Below are 22917 nucleotides of genomic sequence, written 5' to 3'. Positions count from 1 at the left end.
AAAATACAGCATCCATTCCTGCTTAAAACTCTTCAAAGTGTAGGGATAGAGGGACATAGCTCAATATCATAAAAGCCATCTATGAAAAGTCCACAGTGAATATTATTCTTAGTGGGGAAAAACTGAGAGCTTTTCTCCTAAGGTGAGGAACACAACAGGGATGCCTGCTGTCACCACTTTTGTTCAACATAGTACTAGACGTCCTAGCCTCAGCAATCAGACAACAAGAAGAAATAAAAGGTATTCAAATTGGCAAAGAAGTCAAACTCTCTTTCTTTGCAGATGACATGATACTGTATATAGAAAACACAAAAGACTCCACCCCAAGATTGCTAGAACTCATACAGCAATTTGGCAGTGTGGCAGGATACAAAATCAATGCCCAGAAATCAGTGGCATTTCTATACACTAACAATGAGACTGAAGAAAGAGAAATTAAGGAGTCAATCCCAATTACAATTGCACCCAAAAGCATAAGATACCTAGGAATAAAGCTAACCAAAGAGGTAAAGGATCTATACCCTAAAAACTACAGAACACTTCTGAAAGAAATTGAGGAAGTCACAAAGAGATGGAAGAAAGAGACTGAAGAAAGAGAAATTAAGGAATCAATCCCATTTACGATTGCACCCAAAACCAGAAGATATCTAGGAATAAACTTAACCAAAGAGGTAAAGGATCTATATTCTAAAAACTACAGAACACTTCTGAAAGAAATTGGGAAGACACAAGGAGATGGAAACATTCCGTGCTTGTGGATTAAAAGAATAAATATTATGAAAATATCTATGCTACCAAGGGCAATGTACACGTTCAATGCAATCCCTGTCAAAATACCATGGACTTTCTTCAGAAAGTTGGAACAAATCATCTTAAGATTTGTATGGAACCGGAAAAGACCCTGAATAGCCAGAGGAATGTCGAAAAAGAAAACCAAAGCTGGGGGCATCAAAATGCCTGACTTCAAGCTATATTACAAAGCTGTGATTAAGACAGTGTGGTACTGGCACAAAAACAGACACATAGATCAATGGAACAGAATAGAGAAGCCAGAACCGGACCCTCAACTCTATGGTCAACTCCTCTTCGACAAAACAGGGAAGAAGCCAATGAAAAAAAGTCTCTTTAATAAATGATGTCGGGAAAATTGGACAGCCACATACAGAAAAATGAAACTGGACCATTCTTTTATACCATACACAAAGATAAACTCAAACTGTGAGAGATGTCTTGGTGGCTCAGTGGTTGAGTGTCTGCCTTCAGCTCAGGGTGTGATCCTGGGGTCCTGAGCTCCCCATGGGGAGCCTGCTTCTCCCTCTGCCTATGTCTCTGCCTCTCTCTGTGTGTGTCTCTTGTGAATAAATATATAAGATCTTTGAAAAAAAAAAAGATCTAAATGTGAGACAAGAATCCATCAAAATCCTAGAGAAGAACCCAGGCAACACCCTTTTTGAACTTGGCCACAGCAATTTCTTGCAAGACACGTCTATGAAGGCAAAGGAAACAAGCAAAAATGAATTATTGGGACTGCATCAAGATAAAAAGCTTCTGCATAGCAAAGGAAAATAGTCAACAAAACTAAAAGACAACCTACAGAATGGGAGAAGATATTTGCAAACTACATATCAGATAAAGGGCTATTATCTAAGATTTATAAAGGCTTATCAGACTCAACACCCAAGAAACAATCCAGTCAAGAAATGAACAGAAGTAATGAACAGTCATTTCACCAAAGAAGACATACGCATGGCCAACAAGCACATGAAAAAATGCTCCACATAACTTGCCATCAGGGAAATACAAATCAAAACCACAATGAGATACCACTTTACACTGGAGAGAATGGTTAAATTCACAAGACAGGAAAAAATAAATGTTGGAGAGGATGTGGAGAAAGGGGAATCCTCTTGCGCTGTTGGTGGGGATCCAAGCTGGTGCAGCCCCTCTGGAAAACTGTGTGGAGATTCCTCAAGAAGTTACAAATAGAACTATCCTACAGCCCAGCAATTGCACTGTTGGGTATTTACCCCAAAGATACAGATGCAGTGAAATGACAGGACACCTGCACCCCAATGTTCACAGCAACAATGTCCACAATAGCCAAACTGTGGAAAGAGCCGAGATGTCCAGGGGCAGATGAATGGATAAAGAAGCTGTGGTATACACACACACACACACACACACACACACACACACACGATGGAATATTAGCCATCAGCAAGGACAAATACCATTTACATTGACATGGATGGAACTGGAGGGTATTATGCTAAGTGAAATATGTCAATTGGAAAAAGATAATCATCATATGGTTTTCACTCATATGTGGAATATAAAAATAGTGAAAGAGACCATACGGGAAGGGGGAACTGAGTAGCAAAAAATTAGAGAGGAAGATAACCCATGAGAGACTCCTAACTCCAGGAAACAAACAAAGGGTTGTAGAAGGGGAGGTGAGTGGGGGAACAGGTTAACTAGGTGGTAGGTGACAGGTGACAAGCATGAGGAGAGCACATGACAAGATGAGCACTGGGTGTTATACTATATGCTGGCAAATTGAATTTAAATTAAAAAAAAAACTAGAAGAATTCAGAATCTAGTCCAGTTGAAAGATATGTAACAAAACCTAAAAACAATTTACAGTACTAAACTCTAATAGCTGCAAAGGTACAAACATAATTTTTCTTCCTATAATTATCCCCCAATTTTTAAAAGATAATCACAGTAAAACATTTGTTTGTGTTAAACTTGGCCTGATTATTTACATAAGTGCATTGAAAATGGTGATTGACCGTAAAAGCTCTTTTTAAGACTGTTTTGCTGAAACCTTGTGAGCAAGGTACCAGGTTGACTTTTCCAAAAGGTTTTATTGGTTCCATAAAGTCAATCTTAAAGTGGAGACTGCGGGCTGGAACTGAGGAATTGTGGACTGAACCAAAGCCCAGGGATTCGCATTCCAGATGGAACTGTCTGCCAGTAAGTCTACCCATTAAGCTCTGGTCTGGAAAGTCAATTAGATTGGGAGTTCAATGCAAAACGAACAGAGCTCAGAATCAAGAGGGATTTACTCATGGATCTCAGAAATGGCAAGAAAGGGAGTGATCTCAACAGGGTTTTTACAGGGCACCATGCCTGTTTCTTGCTGTCCCCAAATGCCATCACTTTGGATTTCACTTTAGATCCCACAGCTACCAACTGAACCTGTTAAACAAATTCACCTGAATAAATTTAAAGATTAAATTGGCTTTATTCAATGGTTCATGAATCAGAGAGCATCCCCATCAGAAAAAAAAGCTCTACCAAATCTATAGAAAAGGAAAAGTTTTTAATGACAGAAGGGGAGTGAACAGAGGAAGTTTTTAGCAAAGAATGCAGTTTCAGGCAAGGTCACCCTCCTGAGGGGAATGGTGGGGCTCTATCAGATGGGTTTTCTCACCTTGATCTGGATGGGAGTTATAGCAGTCTAAACAGGGGAAAACTTCATCGAGGTGTACACCTAAGATGTATGCATTTTCCTTTACTTTAATAACAATCTCAGTATATGTAATTACATAAACCGCAATATATAAACATTCACATATAAAAGGATAAAAGTCTGAGTGTTTTGCTTCTAGAACTATACATAGTTAAAACCGTGAGAAGTGTCCAAATGCCAAGTTTTCACAAAACAATTGACAAAGTATACCCGTGGGTGTGATTATGTCCTCAAAGGAAGAAAAATGATCTGACTTTCTTGATAAAAATTTCTTGGTGTGACCAACTTTAGAAAATGCCACTGTGTCCAAGAGGCAGGAGGAAAAAAAAAAAGTTTCGGGTTTGACGCAGTCTGTTTAAGGCCCAGGGCAGCCAAATCAGTCCCACGAGGTGGGGAAGCATGCAGGAATATGGTCAGAGAGCAGTTTTCCAGATGTAATAGGCACCAAGCCCTGCCCTTCTCGGCACAGCTAGAAGTTGTTGGGAAGCGGACATGTCTGGTCTCGGGCCTCGCCCTGCTGCAGACCTTTGAGGCCCTCTGGGGGCCATCTGCCTGTCACCTCCAGACTGTGTTCTCACCTGAGAAATCGCAGCAGCTGCCCTGGCAGCGTCCCAGGGGCCACTTTTGCCCTGTTGTATATGTCTGCTTGGGCTGCTGTCTGTGACAGCACCGCAGACTAGCCAACTTAAACCATAGAAACATGTGTCCACATGGTTCTGGAGGCTGGACATCCGAGATCAGGGTGTCAGCAGGGTGGATTTCTTTTGAGGCTTCTCTCCTCGGTTTGCAGATGGCCATCTTCTCGCTGTGTCTCTTCGTGTGGTCTCCCTCTGTCTGTGTCTGTGTCCCAATTTCATCTTTTTATAAAGACACCAGACATCCTCTATTAGGGCCCATCCATATGACCTTACTTTTCCTTAATGACTTATTTATTTACTTAAATTACCTCTTGAAAGGCCTATCTCCACAAGCAGTCACATTCTGAATTTCTAAGCGTTCCAACTTCAGCATGTGAATTAGGGGGTAGGGTGTGCTTCAGCCCATAATACTCATCAAGGACACTTTCTGCCCAATTGCCAGAGGAAGTCTTCTAAAAACTCAAATGTGATTGTGTTTCTTGCCACTTAAAGTACTTCACATCCTCCTGCCATCCTCAGGATACTTTTCATACTTTTCATCTGGCATCAGGACCACCCCCCTACCCCCCCAGCCCCAGTCTGGCCTCTGTCTACCATCCCAATCTCATTTCTCACCATTCTCCCTTGTTCTCTCTGCCCACCCCTGCCTCCTTGTGGTTCCCCTCCTGCCCCAGGGCCTTTGCACAGCAGGTCCTTCTTTCTAATGTGCATGTGGCAAAGTCACTCATTACAGAATTCATTTCTAATTCTCACTCCTGCACATGATTCAGAAGTGATGTTTTTACCCATTCCTCCTCTCTTTCTCTCTCTCTCTCTCGCAAATCCCTTTATAATTCTGAGTGCGATTTCTGATATTTCCAGGAACTTTTGTGTTTCAGAGCCTCAAACAGAACTTTCCAGGCCTCTGCAAGGGCCCTCACCTACCCCAGACTTCAGCTAGGGAGGGAGGTCTATGGAAGGAGGCAGAGGTGGGGGCTGAGATCTGACTAGGGAGGAAGGGGCAGGAAAGGAATGGAGGGGTTCTCAGGGTGGTCATTTTTGTAGGGAGGGAAGAGATATTGTGTCCCTGCCTTTGCAGAATGCCTGGAGAAATAGCCCTGAGACCTTGAGTGAACTCATGAGGGTTTCCACATTCAGACATATGCTGAAGGAAGGGAAGTTTTCCTAAAGAAGACTTTGGAGGCAGTAGGGGCTGATGGAGCAGAGAAGCAGGCCAAACAGCTGCTTCAGGGAGCAGAGGGAGACATGGTGACAGTAGCCTTCATGTGGACAAGGGAACAGGCCTCATCCCTGCTTTCCCAGCAGTCCCAAAATGCCCTCATCCCTGATTCTTGTTTGAGCCTAAAACAGGGTAGCCTGCCAAAACATAGCTGAGACTGAAATGCTTGCCAAGTGAGTGTGGCTAGAGGGACACCCTTAAGTGACTGAGACAAAATAATGTGTTTTTTTCATATGTCTATATGTGTAAGCTGATGCTTTACTGGTCAATGTTATGTCTCAACTCGACCGGACCACAGTGGCCAGACATTTGGTCAAACATTGTTCTGGATGTCTCTGTGAAGGTGTATTTTGGATGAGATCGACATTTAAATAGGTGGGATCTGACTAAAGCAGATTGCTTTTCATAATGGGGGTCCATGCCTAATCAGTTGATGGCTTTAATAGCATAAGGACTGACCTCCCCTGAGCAAGAAGAAATTATGCCATGCAGGAGGCCTTTGGACTCAAACTGTGACTCTTTTCTGGGTAACCAGCCTGCTGTCCTACCCTGCAGATTTTGAATTTACCACACTGCCACAATTGTATGAACCGATTCCTTAAAATAAATTTCTATGTACGTGTTCTGTTGATTCTGCTCTTCTGAAGAACTCTAATATAGCACCACACGCTTTTTAGCTCCACCCACCCAGGGAAGATTGTTCATATTCATCCTTCCTGTGTCTGCTTTTAGACAGCACTTCCTACAGGAAGTCCTCTCAGGCCACCATAAGTCTCACCCCAGAGCTGCATTGGGTGGCTCCTTCGTGTTCCCATAGCAACATGTACATTTCCCATTGTGCAGCTTTCATTTTCCCCTGACAGAGCTTTTCAAACTGAGTATTATTTTCTGTGTCCTCAAGTAGATTATGAGCAGAAACGAAATCTGTTTTACTAACAGGGCCTGATACATAGTTGCTGAATGATGAATGAATGAAAAGAATAAGTAGATGTATGAATGCTTGTATGAATTTCTGCCACTGCTGTTAACAAATTACTACAAATTCAGTGGCTAAAAACAACATAAACTGATTGTCTTGCAGTTCTGGAGGTTAGGAGTCTTGACACCTGTCTCCTTGGGCTAAAATTAAAAGTGTCAACAGGGTGGCATTCCTTTATAAAGGATCTAGAAAGAATCCCATTTCTTTACCTTTTCTGGTTTCTTAGAAGCTGCCACATTCCTTGGTTCAAGGTCCCCTTTCTCCATCCTTCAAAGCCAAGAATATTGCATCTCTGACCTGATTCTTGAGTTTTTTTAAGGACTGGCATGGTTAGGTTGGACCCATCTCTATATAGGAAAATCTCTTTGTCTCAAAATCCTTAATTTAATAATATCTTCTGAAGTTCTTTGGCCATGTAGTGTGACTTATTCACAGGGTCCATCCAGGGATTAGGATGTGGACATTTGGGGAGTGTTCTTGCTATCCCAGTGCTCCTCTGTTACTTTAACAGACTGCTCAGATTTCCCCTTTATGGTCTCCATCTCCACTAAGAAGCATTGGAACACAGTTCAGTGCACCCACCTGACAACTGAGAAAAGAGGCCCTGGAGAAAGGGGCATTTGTTTGTTTGTTTTTTTTTAATAAATTTATTTTTTATTGGTGTTCAATTTGCCAACATACAGAACACCCAGTGCTCATCCCGTCAAGTGCCCCCCTCAGTGCCCGTCACCCAGTCACTCAGTCACCCCCACCCCCTGCCCTCCTCCCCTTCCACCACCCCTAGTTCGTTTCCCAGTTAGCAGTCTTTATGTTCTGTCTCCCTTTCTGATATTTCCCACACATTTCTTCTCCCTTCCCTTATATTCCCAGAAAGGGGCATTTGAGTGCCTACTGTATGCCAGGTGCTGTGCTAAGGAACCTCTTGTGGCTTGTCTTCAAGCAACCAGAGAAGAATACATTATTGTATATATGACGCTACTGAAGGACTCTTCAACGCAAAAGATGGAAAACCCAACACAACTTGCTTTAGCAAAAAAACAGTGATAACAAACCCCAATGAGGTATACAGGTCCAGCTGGATCCAGGTGTTCAAAGGATGTTATCAGAAACCTTCCACTCTATCTCATGGCTTTGTGTTGGCTCCTTTCTTGTCAGGTTCTCCTTTCATAGAAGCAATATGGCCATGAGTAGCCCGGAATACAAACCCTTGCCAGAGATCTCTGAAACCCCTGTGGAAAGAATTATTTCTCAACACTTCCAACAGAAGTCCTCGAATTGAATTCCACTGAACCTTCAGGGGTCCAGCATCCATCTCTGAACAATGAGGGCCTGAGGATGGAATATGCTTGTAGGCCAGGGCTGAAATACAGGCCTAGTTTGGAGGCCAGCCTTTCCCAAACACAGGGCCTGGGTGTGCAGGGACTGCTCTCCAGAAGAAGCAGGTACTACTACCAGAAGTGACAATGCCTATGTGTAAAGGAAGAAAGCCCTCACTATCAGGGAAAAATGCCAATTATCATCATATCCATTTTATAGGAGTGGCAACTGGGGCACAAAGTGGTTTGGTACAATGCTCTAGATCACATAGCTGGGAAGCGGCCATGCCAGGACTCAAGCCCTGATCCCATTCCCTTGCAGGTGGCAGTTCTAGAACTCAGGGCAGGGCTCCTGCACACCTGGATCTCTCTCACTTTGTCTCAACACTCAGACCGTATCAAGAGAGGCACTTTGCTTGTTAGCTGCCTCCCTGGACCTCAAGGTCAGGCTGGGATTGTGCTGTCTGTGCCCTGATATTTATGTCCTGTAAGTGCCTCCTCTCCTGCAGAAGCACCTCTAATCAAGGCAGGAAATAGGTACTGGCCACCAGCTCCTTTGAAATCATCTGTGGTGACAGATTTCACGTGAGTCTTCATCCCATCTTAACACATTTCCAAACAACAGACACAGCTTACTGGCAAAGGCTCTACCTCATGGAAAACCCTCTTTCCAAGGAAAGGGAGGCCGGATGGTGGGGACAATGAGGGTGGTCATAACAGAGATGAGTCTTCTGGGAGGTTTAAGAAATAGCTGAGAAAAAAATAACCAAGCCTTTGTAAGGCAGTTCCTGGAACTAGAGCCAGAAATTAAAAGGATGAGTATCCCCTCCCAGAAAGTAAAGAGTTTCATTAGGGTAAACAAGTGGGATGAGCAAGACCCCCATGGCAGGTGGTGAAACTAGGAAAGTTGTTCCCCCAGGGATGACAGGACCAAAAATACATTGTTCCAAAAGAGGGAAGGGGCAAAGAACAAACATTTACCAAGGGCTTACTCTGTGCTAAGTATGTGACATCATGAGGCTTACTTCTCCCAGTCATTATTCTGAGCAGGCACATTAATTTATCCCTTTAAGTTTATTATTTTTGTTTTATTTTTTAACAGAGAAGGAACCTGAGGCTCAGAGAGGTAAGGCAACTCGGTCAAGAGCACACAGCCAAGAAATGGCAGAGCTGGATCCAAACTCAGATCTTTCTGATTCCAGTCAGTGTTCTTTCCTCCCATGATGTACACACAGTAGGTTATGAGAGAAAATGTGGACCTCCCATGAACATTTTAAACTCACTGTTTCTGGAAAGCCCCCATCAAAAGCAGAGTGCTGGGGTGAACAGACCAGATGATGTTCAGTGGTCAATGCTCAACTTCTTAGGAGCATATAATAGAGAAAATGTCAGGAGGCAGAGTGTGGAGAGGTGACCGGAGGCTCCCTCATCTCCAGTAGGTGTATTTAAAGGTCACACAAGTACATGGCAGGAAGGCAGAATGATGCAGCAAGCTGGTAAGACCAGATTATTGATAGCTGCTGTCCCAGGTTCTTCAAGGGTTCCCCATCACTACCTCAGCTTCTGTCCTCAGAAACCCCAAACTTTCCTATGATCCAGGAACTAAACGGGTCTTCAGGACCCAGCTACCCTGCCAGCTTCTTTTTGGCTATTAAGTATTTTTGATATTGCTCTTGCTTAGATGCATAGACTTTCAATTCTCACTCTGCCCTGGTCCTTAAAAGTGCTGGATCTGCAGTAGGCAGGGCACACACACTTGCAGTACTACATGCCATTTCTCATGCATCTAAGAAATAATTACTATTTCTTCACTGCCTATTGCCTATTATTCACTTCACTCACAGAAGCCCTGGGAAGTGGGTATCTTACCCCTTGAATATGGGCTGTTGGGACCCCAGTCAGGTCTCCATAACCAGGCCAGTATACCCACCACCAGCTGTGTAGATGTTGCCAAGAGCTCAAAGCTGCCCCCATCTCTGGAAAATTGTACTATGCTGATAGAAGTCTCACCAGTAGATTACACCCCTCCAAGAGCTTTCCACAGCCAGTGTTGAGAAAGGGATGCAAAAAACCAGCTCCCCATTCCACCTGGGGCTGTGAACAACTTAGTAGTGCAAGGAGTCCCACAGTCCCCAGGGGATCCGGCTGAGGCTGGGCCCTTTTTTTTTTTTTTTTTTTTTTTAAGATTTTATTATTTATTTATTCATGAGAGACACAGAGAGGCAGAGGCACAGGCAGAAGGAGAAGCAGGCTCCACGCAGGGAGCCTGATGTGGGACTCGATGCCAGGACCTCAGGATGATGCCATGGGCCGAAGGCAGGTGCTAAACCGCTGAGCCACCCAGACATCCTGAGGCTGGACCTTACCTGGGGTCACTTTCCCCCTGGGCCCCTCCCTCTTCCCTATCCTGTTTCTCTCACCCCTTACAAGTTTTCCCTCAGTAAATCACATGCACTCAAAGCCCTGAAACACCCCTACCCCATTTTACAGGACGAGAAACTAAGCCTTACCTAGAAGGACCCCAACTTGGTCGGTCCCCAAAGTTCAAGCCCTTTCTGCTTCTTTCATCCTGTCTGCCCAGAATGACAGGTCAGGAGCGGAAACCCTCGTCCCCACAGGGATGGGCAGCTTTTCCTCCCTCAGCAGCAGCCCTGGGCTGCCTTGGCAGCATCAAGGCTCCTGTTGCCTCCCCCACACTGAGTCATCAACCATGCAGAGCAGTGACAAATCATAGAGCAGAACTGGGCGGCTGGCTGGCACTCAGAATGGGATTTCTCAGAAGCCTCAGCTCTGCTCAGCTCAGGAAGGCAGGGGTTTGGGAGGGAGGGGGTGGCTCCTCTTTACTCCTGCCTCACCCAGGACTGGAGACCCGGGGCCTAGGGGCTGCTCTGCCTCTTCCAGTTGAGCATCTCCTGAGGGACAAACCCTCCAAGGTGTTTCAGGAAGGATGGGGCAGGTGGCAAAGCCCAGATCCTAGGAGCTAAGCTGACTCGGCCACCAAAGCCACCAGTAGGGTAGCTGGAGGCAGACGATGTCCCTGGAATGCACCAAAGGCTAGCCACACACACCCTGTTTAGTTAGACCCCTGTGGCCCAGAATGTCAGAGGCAAACTCTTCAACTCTGAATTCCTGCCTCTTCCAATTTGGCTCCAGACACTTCCTCTCTAATCGCCACTTCTGCTCTCATCGTTTTCATTTCTTTTAATTAAAGAAAAATTTACATACATTGAAATGCACAGATCTTGGGTGTATCAATAAACAGAATTGGGTAAATGTATACACCCCCGTAATCAACATGACTCTCGGCATACAGAACATTTCCATGTTCCTTTCGCATAGGCAATCACTGTTCTGGTTTCTATCACTGTGAATTAGATGTACCTGTTCATGAAAATCATATAAATGGAACCACACAGTATGTACTTTTGGGGGGTCTGGCTTCTTTTATTCAACATCATGTCTTTAAAATTCATCCATATTGGGCAGTTATGCCTTCCTTCCCATTACTAAGTGGTATTCCATTATGAATACATCACAATTTGTTTATCCATTCTCCCACTGATGGCCATTTGGGTGATTTCTCCTTTTTGGCTTATGAACAGACTGCTATGAATATTCTTGAACAACTCTTTCTGAGGGCATTTGTTTTCATTTCTTGAGGATTAATAACTAGGGGTGGGTGGGTGGATTGTAGGGTAGGTATTAACTTTGTAAGAATCTAACAAAATGTTCTCCAAAGTGGGTGTACCATTTTACACGCCGACCAGCAATGTTTGATATCTCGAACTGCTTTATGTCCTCACAAACATCTGGCGTTTCAGTGCTGTTAAATTTAGAAGTGGCATTTCCCTGATGACTTACGAAGTTGAGCACTTTTTCACATGCTCATTGGCCATTAGGATATATTATTCTATGAAGCATCTGTTCAAGTCTTTTGCCTATTTTTTAAAAAGCTTTTTTATTATTTATTTTTGCTAACCATTTTTATTCATAAATTGAAAAGAAATACTCTACAACTCATCCTGTCTTAGGAATAATTAGAAATTGATTTATTTGTGCTGTGATACACATAACGTGTTCTCAGGTTGGGGCTCTCTTTATTCTATAGTCAATGTCTCTTCTAGAGGATGAAATCTCTCTGGGAAACCTCTGGCAGAGAGGATGGAGGTCATGATGTATCCTTGGTTGGTACTATTACATCTTAAATCTCCATGGAGAACACTGGACTTCACATTGTCCGTGTACTTTTTTCTAGCTCATTGGCTGAGTATTTTAATACTTTGTAATCAAATTTGTAAAAGTTGAATCAGTCATCTTCTATTGAGATAACTTAATTATTGGCTTCCCATCCAACATCTATTTCCCCCTTCCTTCTAATTCTTACTGTGTTTAGCACTCATTCTTTACCCATTCAGCCATTTGCTGCAGGGAAGGTTGATAGCACCCCAAGATCCAGGCTGGGCCTCAGTGACTTGAATGTAAGTGTGTCCATTGGAGGCTGGGGGGGGGGGCGGGATTTTCCTTTCTTAAGAGAAAATCCTAAGAAGGTGAGCTTTCTTTTCTGCCTCAGGACATTGTTTTGTCTGGAGTCCCTTGAAATAGCCTACTACCAGTCTAAAACATACCTGATACTTGAAGACTGCTGAGCAGAGAGATGTACCAAAATCTGAATCCTTGACACCAACATTCAGCTACTGAATCAGTTGATCTTGCGGGCTCCATCTGCCTCTGGACTGCAAGCTTCTTGAGTCAATAGCCTTTCTTATTGATTAAACTAGTGGAGATTTTATTTATGTTACCTGCAGCTAAAAGCCTTCTAATACAAATGCTGTGTGTATATGCTATTCTTTTAATTATTTTATTAAACTATATAACAAAGAACAAAGTATATGGTTTAGTGTTTTTAGTATAGTTATACAGTATATAGTATAGTATATATAACTCGTAAGGTTATGCAACCATGTCTGCTATTTGATTCCAGAACATTTTCACCACCCCAAAGGGAACCCTGTACCTATTAGCAGTCACTCCCCACTCCCCTCCCCTAGCAGCATCTGGCAACCATTGATCTACTTACTGTCTGACTCTATGAATCTGCCCATTCTGGAAATTATATATATATGATCATACAATATGTGGCATACATACATGTGGCATACATGTTTGGCTAGTTTTTGTTTTTTGTTTTTTTTTTTAAGATTTATTTATTTATTCATGAGAATCACAGAGAAAGAGGCAAAGACACAGGTAGAGGGAGAAGCAGGTTCCATGCAGAGAGCCGGATGTGGGACTCGATCCTGGGTGCCAGGATCACGCCCTGAGCCAAAGGCAGATGCTCAACCACTGAACCACCCAGATGTCCCTGGCTTCTTTTGCTTGGCATAATGTTTTCAAGATTCTTCCATGTTTTTATCTTCATTCCTTTTTCATGGATGAATACTTTTCCATTGTATGGATAGACCATATTTGTTTATCCATTCATCAGTTAGTGGACATTTGGGGTGTTTCTACCCTTTGTCTCTTATGAATAATGCTGTTATGAATATTTGTGCACAATTTTTGTGTGAACATATGCTTCCAATTCTCTTGGGAATATACCTAGGAACAATATTATTGGGTCATATGATAACTTTCTGTTTTACTTTTGGAGAAACTCCCCATCTGTTTTCTACAGCAGCTTGCACCCTTTTTACATTCCCACTAACACGCATAAAAGGCCCAGGATCCCTACATCCTTGCCAACACTTGTTATTCCTGGGTTTTATTTTTCCTTTTATTTTAGCCATCATACTAGATGTGAAGGGGTACCTCACTGTGATTTTGATTTGCATTTCCAAATGACTAATGATGTTGAGTTTCATGTGCTTATTGGCATTTGTACATCTTCTTTGGAGAAATGTCTTTTCAAATCCTTTGCTTTAAAATTGGGTTATTTGTTGGGGTTTTTTTGGGTAAATATTTATTTATGCATTTGAGAGACAGACAGAGAGAGAGCACAGTGGGAGAGGGACAGGGAGAAGGAGAGAGAGAATGTCGAGCAGACTCCCTGCCAAGTGGGGAGTCTGACGTTGGGCTGCATCTCAGGACCCTGAGATCATGAGCTGAAATCAAGAGTCAGACTGAACAGACAGACTGAACTAACTCAACTGACTGAGCCACACAGGTGCCCCTGGTTTATCTGTCTTTTTATTGTTGAGTTGTAAGTGTTCTTTATGTGTTCTGAACATTGGACTTTTATCAAAGATATGATTTGCAAATATTTTCTCCTGTTCTGTGGGTTGTGTTTTTCACATCCTTGATGGTGTTATTTAAAGCACCAAAGTGTTTAATTTTGATGAAGTCCAGTTGATCTATTTTTTATTTTGTTGCTTGTGCTTTTCTCTTTTTTGGTATATTTTTTATTGAAGTTTGATCTGCCAACATATAACACCCAGTGCTCATCCCATCAAGTGTCCCCCTCAGTGCCTGTCACCCAATCACCCCATCACTCCACCCACCTCCCCTTACACTACCCCTTGTTTGTTTCCCAGAGTTAGGGGTCTCTCATGTTCTGTCTCCCTCTTTGATTTTTCCCATTCATTTTCTTTCCTTTCCCCTATAATCCCTTTCACTATTTCTTATAGTCCCCATATGAGTGAAACCATATGATTGTCCTCCGATTGACTTACTTCACTCAGCATAATATCCTCCAGTTCCATCCATATCGAAGCAAATGGTGGGTATTCATCATTTCCAATGGCTGAGTAATATTCCATTGTATACATAGACCACATCTTCTTTATCCATTCTGTCGATGGACAATCGAGGCTCCTTCCACAGTTTGGCTACTGTGGACATTGCTGCTATAAACATTGGGGTGCAGGTGTCCTGCCGTTTCACAGTATCTGTATCTTTGGGGCAAATCCCCAGCAGTGCAATTGCTGGGTCGTAGGGCAGGTCTATTTTTAACTCTTTGAGGAACCTCCACACAGTTTTCCAGAGTGGCTGCACCAGTTCACATTCCCACCAACAGTACAAAAGGGTTCCCCTTTCTCCACATCCTCGCCAACATGTGTTGTTTCCTGTCTTGTTAATTTTCCCCATTCTCACTGGTGTGAGGTGGTATCTCATTGTGGTTTTGGTTTGTATCTCCCTGATGGCAAGTGAGATCTAAATGTGAGACAAGAATCCATCAAAATCCTAGAGGAGAACACAGGCAATACCCTTTCGAACTTGACCACAGCAACTTCTTGCAAGATACATCTAGGAAGGCAAGGGAAACAAAAGCAAAATAGAACTATTGGGACTTAAGATAAAAAGCTTCTGCACAGCAAAAGAAACAGTCTACAAAACTAAAAGACAACCTGCAGAATGGGAGAAGATATTTGCGAATGACATATCAGATAAAGGGCTAGTATCCAAGATCTATAAAGAACTTATTAGACTCAACAGCAAAGAAACAAACAATACAATCATGAAATGGGCAAAAGACATTAAAAGAAATTTCTCCAAAGAAGACATACACATGGCCAACAAGCAGATGAGAAAATGCTTGTGCTTTTCATGTCATAGCTAGGAAACCCATTGTATAATCCAGCTAAAAATAACACCAGTTTCCTCTAAGAGTTTTGCAACTTTGGCTCTTACACTTAAGGTCTCTGATTCAATTTGCATGTGGATGTCCAGCTCTACGATCCTTTGTTGAAAAGATAATTCTTCACCTGTCTTGGCACTCTGTCAGAAATCAGTCATAAATGCAGAGGCTCATTTCTGGACTTTCAACTTCCAGATGTATATATCTATCCTCATGCCATTACCACAATCTTGATTACAGTATGTTTGAAGTAAGTTTTGAAATTTGGAAGTATGATTTCTCCACCTTTGTTGTTATTTTTGAAGGTTGTTTTAACTATTCTGGCCCTCTTGCATTTCGACATAAATTTTAGGATCAGCTTATCAATGTCTGCCAAAAAAAAAAAAAAAGACAACTCTAATTTTAATAGAGAATGCATTGAATCTGTAGAAAAATGTGGGCGGTATTGCCATCTTAACAATATTGTCTTACCCATGAACACAAATGACTTTCCATTTTTTTAAGTCTTTTTTAGTTGCTTTCTAAGTGTTTTCCCTATAAAAGTCTCTCACCTCTTTTGTTAAATTCATTCCTAAGCATTTTAATCTTTTGATTCTAAATGGAATTGTTTTCTTAACTTCATTTTTGGATTATGCATTGTTAGTACATAGAAATATAGTTGATTTTTGTACATTTATCTTGCATTCTGCAACTTCCCTGCACTCATTCGATCTAGTAGTTCCTTCGTTCATTCATTCCTTCCTTCCTTCTTTCCTTTCTTTGTGATTTCTTCTTCTTCTCCCTCTTCTTATTCTCCTCCTCCTTTCTGATGTTCATTCCTTAGGATTTTCCATATTCATAATTATGTGAAGACTTTTCTTTCCCTTGCCTAATCTTCCTGGCTAGAACCTACAGTACAATAGTGAATGGAAGTGATGAGAGCACATACCCTTGACTCATTCATGATCCTAGAGGGAAAGCTTTCCGTCTTTCACCAATAAGTATGCTATTAGCTGTGGCTTCTTCATCGATGTCTTTTATCAGGTTGAGAATGTTCATTTCTATTCCTTCCGGGTTGAGAAGTTTTTATCATGAGAAGGTTTGGGTTGTCAAAAGCTTTTTCTGCAACTCTTGAGATGACTGTGTGATTTTTGCTTATTGTTCTATTGATATGATTAAATAATTTTTGGATGTTGAACTAACCTTGCCTTTCTAGGATAAATCTGACTTTGTCATAGTGTGTAATCCTTTGTATAGATGGCTGGGTTCTGTTTACTAGTGTTTTGCTGATGATTTTGCATCTTTATCCACAAAGGATGTTGGTCTGTAGTTTTCTTATGACTTTTTCTGGCTTTAGGTATCAAGGTAACATTGGCAATTTGTTATTCTGAAAGGTTGGTAATAATTTCTGCTCTTTCATTCCTGATTTTAATAATTTGAATCTTCTCTCTCCTGTCCTGATCATGTAGCCAAAGGTCTATCCATTTTGCTTGTTTGTTTGTTCAAAGAAACAACTTTTGGTTGTATTAATTTTCTCTATTATTTTTCTGTACTCCCTTTCACTCATTTCCACCATAACGTTTATTATTTTTTTCTTCTGTTTGTTTTTATTTCAATTTGCTCACCTTCTAGTTTCTTAAGATTGTTAATTAAAATTGGGTTACTGATTTGACATCTTGCTCCTTTTTTTATAGGTATTTACAGATGTAGTGATTTTCTAATTTCATTCAAGTGTAGGCCAAGAACACACTTTATATGATTTGTCTTTAAAAAATGTATCAAGTTTTGAATTATATTGAGACTTATGCTATGGCCCAGTTTATGATCCATCTTAGTGAATGTTTCCTGTACCTTAAAAGAAGGGTATTCTGCAATTATTGGGGGGTTGAGCTCCTAAAATGTCAGACCAAGAGGATTGATAGTGTTCAAAGTTTCTATAGCCATACTGATTTTTTCCTACTTTTTCTTCACTTGCTGAGAGTTGTTACTTTGCCAAACATGATGATAGATTTGTCTGTTCTTCCCTTAAGCTATGGGGTTTTGCTTTACTTATTACAAAATTATGTTATTAAGCGCCTGTACATTTAGGATTAAATTGGCTCTCTTGTCCTTATGAAAAATCTCTCTTTATCTTTGTTAGTTCTCCTTATCTTAAGTCAGTTTTGGGGTGTCTGGATGGTTCAGTCAGTTAAGCATCTGCCCTTGGCTCAAGTCTTGAGATTGAGCCCTGAGTCGGGGCTCCTTGCTTGGTGGGGAGCCCGTCTCTCTCTTTGTCTGCGTACCCCTCCCCCTGCTTGTACTGTGTGTGTGTATCAAATAAATAAATAAAATCCTCTTATTTTTTTAAAGATTTCATTTATTTATTCATGAGAGCCAGACAGGCAGACAGAGAGAGAGAGAGGCAGAAACACAGGCAGAGGGAGAAGCAGGCTCCATGCAGGGAGCCCAACATGGGACTCAATCCCAGGTCTCTAGGATCAAGCCCTGGGCCAAAGGTGGAGCTAAACCGCTAAGCCACTGGGGCTGCCCTAAAATCTTCTTTAAAAAAATGAATTGTGTCTGATATTTACATAATATCAGCTTTTCTTTAGCTTACCGTTTGGAGTGGTATATCTTTTTCTGTCTTTTGTGCTAGGACATGGCCCTAGTGCTTGATCTTTACTCTTAAGGTGTGGCCTTTCTGAGCTGTCAACTTAATGTCCAAGATACTCAGTGAGGTCTGTCCACTCTGGGATGGAACTCCATCAGGTGACCACCAGTGTCTGGGCCTTGCAGACTCTCCCTCTACATGTGCACTCCAGTCCTTAGCCAAGGATCTACCAGAAACCCCCACATGGACTTCTCCTCCTTCCCACCCCCCACCCACCGCCATCCTCCCCTGTGTAAATCCCTCCCCTCTGGTTCTCTGACCTGAAAATGTCAATTACTTCATCAGATTCAACTCTGCTCTCTGCCACCATCCTACACCGTGATCTGGAAAGTGCCTCTAGGCTAAACATCATGGTGAACATGAGGCTTCACTCATTTGTTTCCCCTCTTTCCATCTGGCTGTTGCCTTTTTCATGGATGAAAAGTGAAATTCCCATTCTTAGTTTCTTTAATTTCATAAATTAAAATGCACACAGTAAAAAAAATAAAAGTGTATAGGAAGTTATCTGGTAAAGAGTGTCTCAGCCATCTTGAATCTAAATATCCCACTTTCTCTCCCAGAGGCAACCAATGTCACCAGCTTCTTAACTATCCTCTCAGTGCTATTCTCTAGATGCTCCTTCTGAAAAGCAGGAATTACAGATATCACAAACTTGCTTTAAGAGACACCGCTGATGTCCTGCCCTTACCCCATGTCCTTGCAATTTCCTGACACTCTACACTGACTACTTCCAACTCTAACTACCTGGCTTTCTTTGCCTGCAGATTTCGTCTGGTCACAGGAGTCCTCTCAGCCTGTGCCAGGGCAGGCTGCAGTGCCAGGAACTTCATGCCTCCCTCTAAGAACTGACCTCAACCAATGGCTAGCAGGAGTTGACACATAATCGTGCCATCCTCTTGCCTCTCCACTGGGATCACCAAGGTGCATTCAACACTGTCTCCCAGAGCTCCCCAGGGGGATTGAGTCTCAGTTGCTGAAAAAATAATCTGCTCAGTAGCACACACTTTGTTGTCTTCTCTCCCTTTCCCATCTCACTTCCCTCTTTCCTCCCAGTGCTTCCTGGGATAAACTATTTACTAGGTCTGTCTCAACGTCTGCTTCTAGGGAGAAGTGACCCAAGACTGCATATCTTACAGTTTGATTTGTTTACCTAACAATGTATGTCTGAGATCATTACATTGTTTCCAGCATCCAACCACTTCTTGACACTACTGTGTGGCTCAGGCCACCATTATCTCTCCCCTGGTTGCTGTAGTGACATCCTGAAAGGTTTTCTTGCTTTTGCTATTGTGTCCAGTTCCTAGCTCATCCTCAACACAGCTCTGGGGGTCCTGCTGATTCTACCAGGGTCTCTCCTCTGCTTAGAGCCCTCTACTGGCTCCCCATCATACTCAGAGTAAATAATGAAGTCCTTGATAGCTATTGGGGCCCTACATGAACCAACCTCACCTATTCTCTCCCCATTACTTTGTCCCAGCCATTCTGGTCTCCTAGGTTTCTGGAATATACCAGGTATTCTTGAACTCACCTGGTCATTCTTGAGCCTTTGCTCTGGCTATTGCCTCTGCTTGGGGGAACTCTTCCTCAGGTATCTTCATTTACTTCCTTCAGGACTCCATTTTGGTGGATCTTCTCTGTGAGGCTTCCTCAAGAAACAAATTATTTATTTATTTATTTATTTATTTATTTATTTATTTATTTATTTTCTAAGATTTTATCTATCCATTCATGACAGACATAGAGAGAGAGAGGCAGAGACACAGGCAGAGAGAGAAGCAGGCTCCATGCTGGGAGCCCGATGCAGGACTCGATCCCGGGACCCCAGGATCGTGCCCTGGGCCAAAGGCAGGCGCCAAACCGCTGAACCACCCAGGGATCCCCCTCAAGAAACAATTTAAATTTTAACACCTCTCTCTCACCATTCCTATCTTCCTTCCTTATCTTATTTTTTCCTATCACATCTCAGCAACATGTAATGCCCTGGAATCACCTTTTTTCTCCTTGAATGTCTTTTATTCTCTCACTTGCCAAACATAAGAACAATCTCAATATAGTGTGCTATTACTACCATCATCATCATTCTGTTCAGACCTGGTTTATAACCTGGGCGCACCATGCCATAGTTATTCACATGTCTGTTGTCCTCATCAGGTGTTCTCCAAGGGCTGGGCTCAGGGCTCTTTGAGCTACATGTCCGGGTGCCTAAGACAGGGTCTGACACAGCCAAGGCCCCTGTAAGTGTTTAATGAAGCCTGGGTCCTTTTCCAGCACTATGTATGGAGCAGGCAACAGACAGCTAGAGCAAAATGAAACCAGAATGAGAAAGCTTTCTTTGAGCATCTAGAATTGGCATGACTGCCCTCAGGGCAGAGGGAGGAAGGCCCCGATTGATTCTCTAGGCTCACTGGTAAAGTCCTCGACACAAACATCAGGACTGCTGGGGAGGCCTGGACAGAGAGACAGGGCCTGGAACTCAAGCTGAGCTGAGTTTCAGTCCAGATCTGACACCATCTGTGTGACTTTGGACAAGTCCCTTCATCTGCATGAGCCTTGTTGCCTCATCTGTAAAATGGGCATGACAACACTTACCTCAGTGGTTATGTGTATTGGGGTACCACTAAGGCACCTGACACAAAATGGATGCTACATATATGACCATATGAGGCAAATTTTTACCTAGCACTTCCCATAGGCCCGGCCTTGGAAACAACCCTTTATAAGCACAATCTCCTCTAATCCTCACAATACACCCCACCAGGGAGGTGCTATTATCACCTACCTTTTACAGATGAGGAATTTAAGGCTTAGAGAAGTAATGTGATTTTCCCCAAAGTGACCGAGCTAATTAGTTACTAAGCAGACTTCAAACCAAATATATCCAGGCCAGAATCTGTGTTCTTAACTGTATTCTCCCCACTTTCTGCAGCCTTTCTTAGGTATTTCCTCTCTTCTCCTGCCCCTCAAAGACCAGGAGATAGCATTACCTAGAGGCCAGGGACCTGGGTATTGATGATAAATGACTTTTCACCTCTATCATTTACTGACTATATGGCATTGAGCCAGTTATTTGCCCATTCTGAACCTCAGTTTCTGTATTCATTTCCCAAGGCTGCTCTAATGAATTACCACAACCCAGTGGCTTAAAATAACACACAGTTATTATATCACAGTCTGTAGTTCAGAAGTGTAAAGGGCTCAGCTGGGTACTGTGCTTGGAATCTCACAGGCTGCAATAGAGGTGTTGGCCAGTCCAGGCCCTTGCTGGAGGCTCTGGGGTAGAACCCACTTCAGAGTGGAGTCAGGTTGTAGGCAGGATCCAGATGGTATGGCTGTAGGACTGAGGTCCCTGTTTCCTAGCCAGCTATCAGCTGGGAGCCAGCCTCTGCCTCTAAGGGCTGCCAGCACTCCTCAGGCAAGCCCAGTCTCTTCCATGCTTTGGACCTCTCTAGCTGCTCTATCTGCTTCTTCTTTGTCACTCCAGCTCAAGAAAGTTCCCTGCTTTTAATAGCTCATGTAATTAGATTGGGTCCACCAGATAATTTCCCTATTTTAAGATCTGTAACTTTAATTACATCTGCAAAGTCCTTTTGCCATGTAATATAGCATATCCACAGGCTCTTGGGATTAGGCCATTGACATCTTTGGGAGGGGCTGTTCTGCCTTCCACAGTTTCTTTTGTTCCTTTATTCAACACATATTCATAAGCGATGTAGCAGATACTGTGAGTGCTGTCAGCACATGCCCAGCCCAGCTTCCCACAGCCAGCCTCTGCATCACCTGGCCACAAGCTTTTCCCAGCCAGATGCCAGAGTGATTTCGAAGAGTCCCCTAGAGTAGGACAGAAGTGCTGGGGAGCTCACATACACCCAGCAGCAACTGTCAACCTATGGCTGGTGGAATTAGTGGATAAATCCCCAACTCCATCCCCCTTCAGATGGGGCAACTTGGAGATGTGTGTGTACACTGGCTGCTGGCAGGCTTCATCTCCAATTGCCCAGGGTGGTAACTTAACAGAGCACGCTTTCCCCGCTGCCTCCTCGTGCTTCACTCCTTCCTGCTTGCCTCAGATCTCGCCAATTTTTGCTGCTACCCTTGTTGCAGGGTCTCCTCTGGGGGTAACCAAGACCAGCATTTGTGACATGACAGCCATGTTCCCCATCTCATAGCATCCCTGTGAGGATTAAATGAGATAGTGCTTGTAAAGGCTTCATTATAATACTGGCACACAGTGAGCACTCAGTAATTGGCTGACTAGATCAACAACACCTCTGCTAATAGTAATCACGTCTCAGACCCAACTCTGAGGCCAAAGGCCAGGCCAGTGGCTGGCCAGTTTAAAGGGAACCAGTCACTCTACAGGCAGATCCATTATCAAACAGGGACTAAATTGCCTGGCTAAGTGCAGAAGAAGGTGGTAGGTGTTGTTATAGCAACTGATGAGCCTTTCTGTGTCCTCAAGGCCAAGTGGGCGGTGGAGCAGGGGAGGAAGAAGCTCCTCAAAGGATACCATCAGGAAGCAAAGGGGGGGCAGGCCAAGGGAAGCCCCACTCCCTGCTCCATCCTGGCCTGAGAACCATGACTTCTATGCCCTGAGACTAGCAGGGGGCCAGGCAGGCTGCTTCCCTGCTGGGGTGAGGGGCGCAGAGGTGATCAGAGGCCAGGCAGGGGGGAAAAGCATGCAAGCCATAGCCCTCAGGCCCTTAGCTCTGAATAATCACAAGGCTATAAGCTTTATGGACACAGGAAAGCAGGTCCTCACCCTGGGTGGAGTGAGTGCTCTGGAAGTGCTATTCTAAGAATAGAATCTGAAAGCTCTGGAATGGGACTGGTCTGGCCCTTGTAGACCTGGATAGAGGAACTTGCTAATGACTAGTGGTGCAGCCACATCCAAGCTAAGAAGCCAAGTCACCTCTCTTCCCTTTCTCCCTTCCCTGCCCCATATGATATTGATGCATATCTTTGCATTGTCATCCTCTGTGAATTTTGTGACCTCTCTCCCATCTGTCCATCCATCCATGGGTATATTGAACTCTGCCATATGCCAGGGACCTAAGCAAGGCAAGAGAATCATGATCTTGGCCTTCTTGA

The 22917-nt window shown here is 43.2% G+C and overlaps 1 long non-coding RNA gene across 5 annotated transcripts in view; it reads right to left on the bottom strand.

Annotated features, from left to right (window-relative positions):
* Positions 1-2750: 2750 nt before the first annotated feature.
* The window catches only part of LOC144289575 (uncharacterized), a 43924-nt gene continuing 23757 nt past the window's right edge, over positions 2751-22917 (bottom strand). For 2 of the 5 annotated variants that reach the window (XR_013357422.1, XR_013357421.1), the window contains 3 exons: positions 19358-19475; positions 12253-12401; positions 7112-7540 (listed from right to left, as the gene is read on the bottom strand). This is a non-coding gene — a long non-coding RNA (uncharacterized LOC144289575). Of the gene's footprint in view, positions 4333-7111; positions 7541-12252; positions 12402-19357; positions 19476-22917 lie in introns of those variants that run through there. The other 3 variants (XR_013357424.1, XR_013357425.1, XR_013357423.1) reach the window with 3 other exon arrangements.

This window comes from Canis aureus, chromosome 19 (assembly GCF_053574225.1).
Source record: "Canis aureus isolate CA01 chromosome 19, VMU_Caureus_v.1.0, whole genome shotgun sequence".
Lineage (NCBI taxonomy): Eukaryota > Metazoa > Chordata > Mammalia > Carnivora > Canidae > Canis > Canis aureus.
The sequence above is the reverse complement of the archived record's forward strand: the minus strand, read 5'-3'. Positions and strand labels throughout refer to the sequence as shown.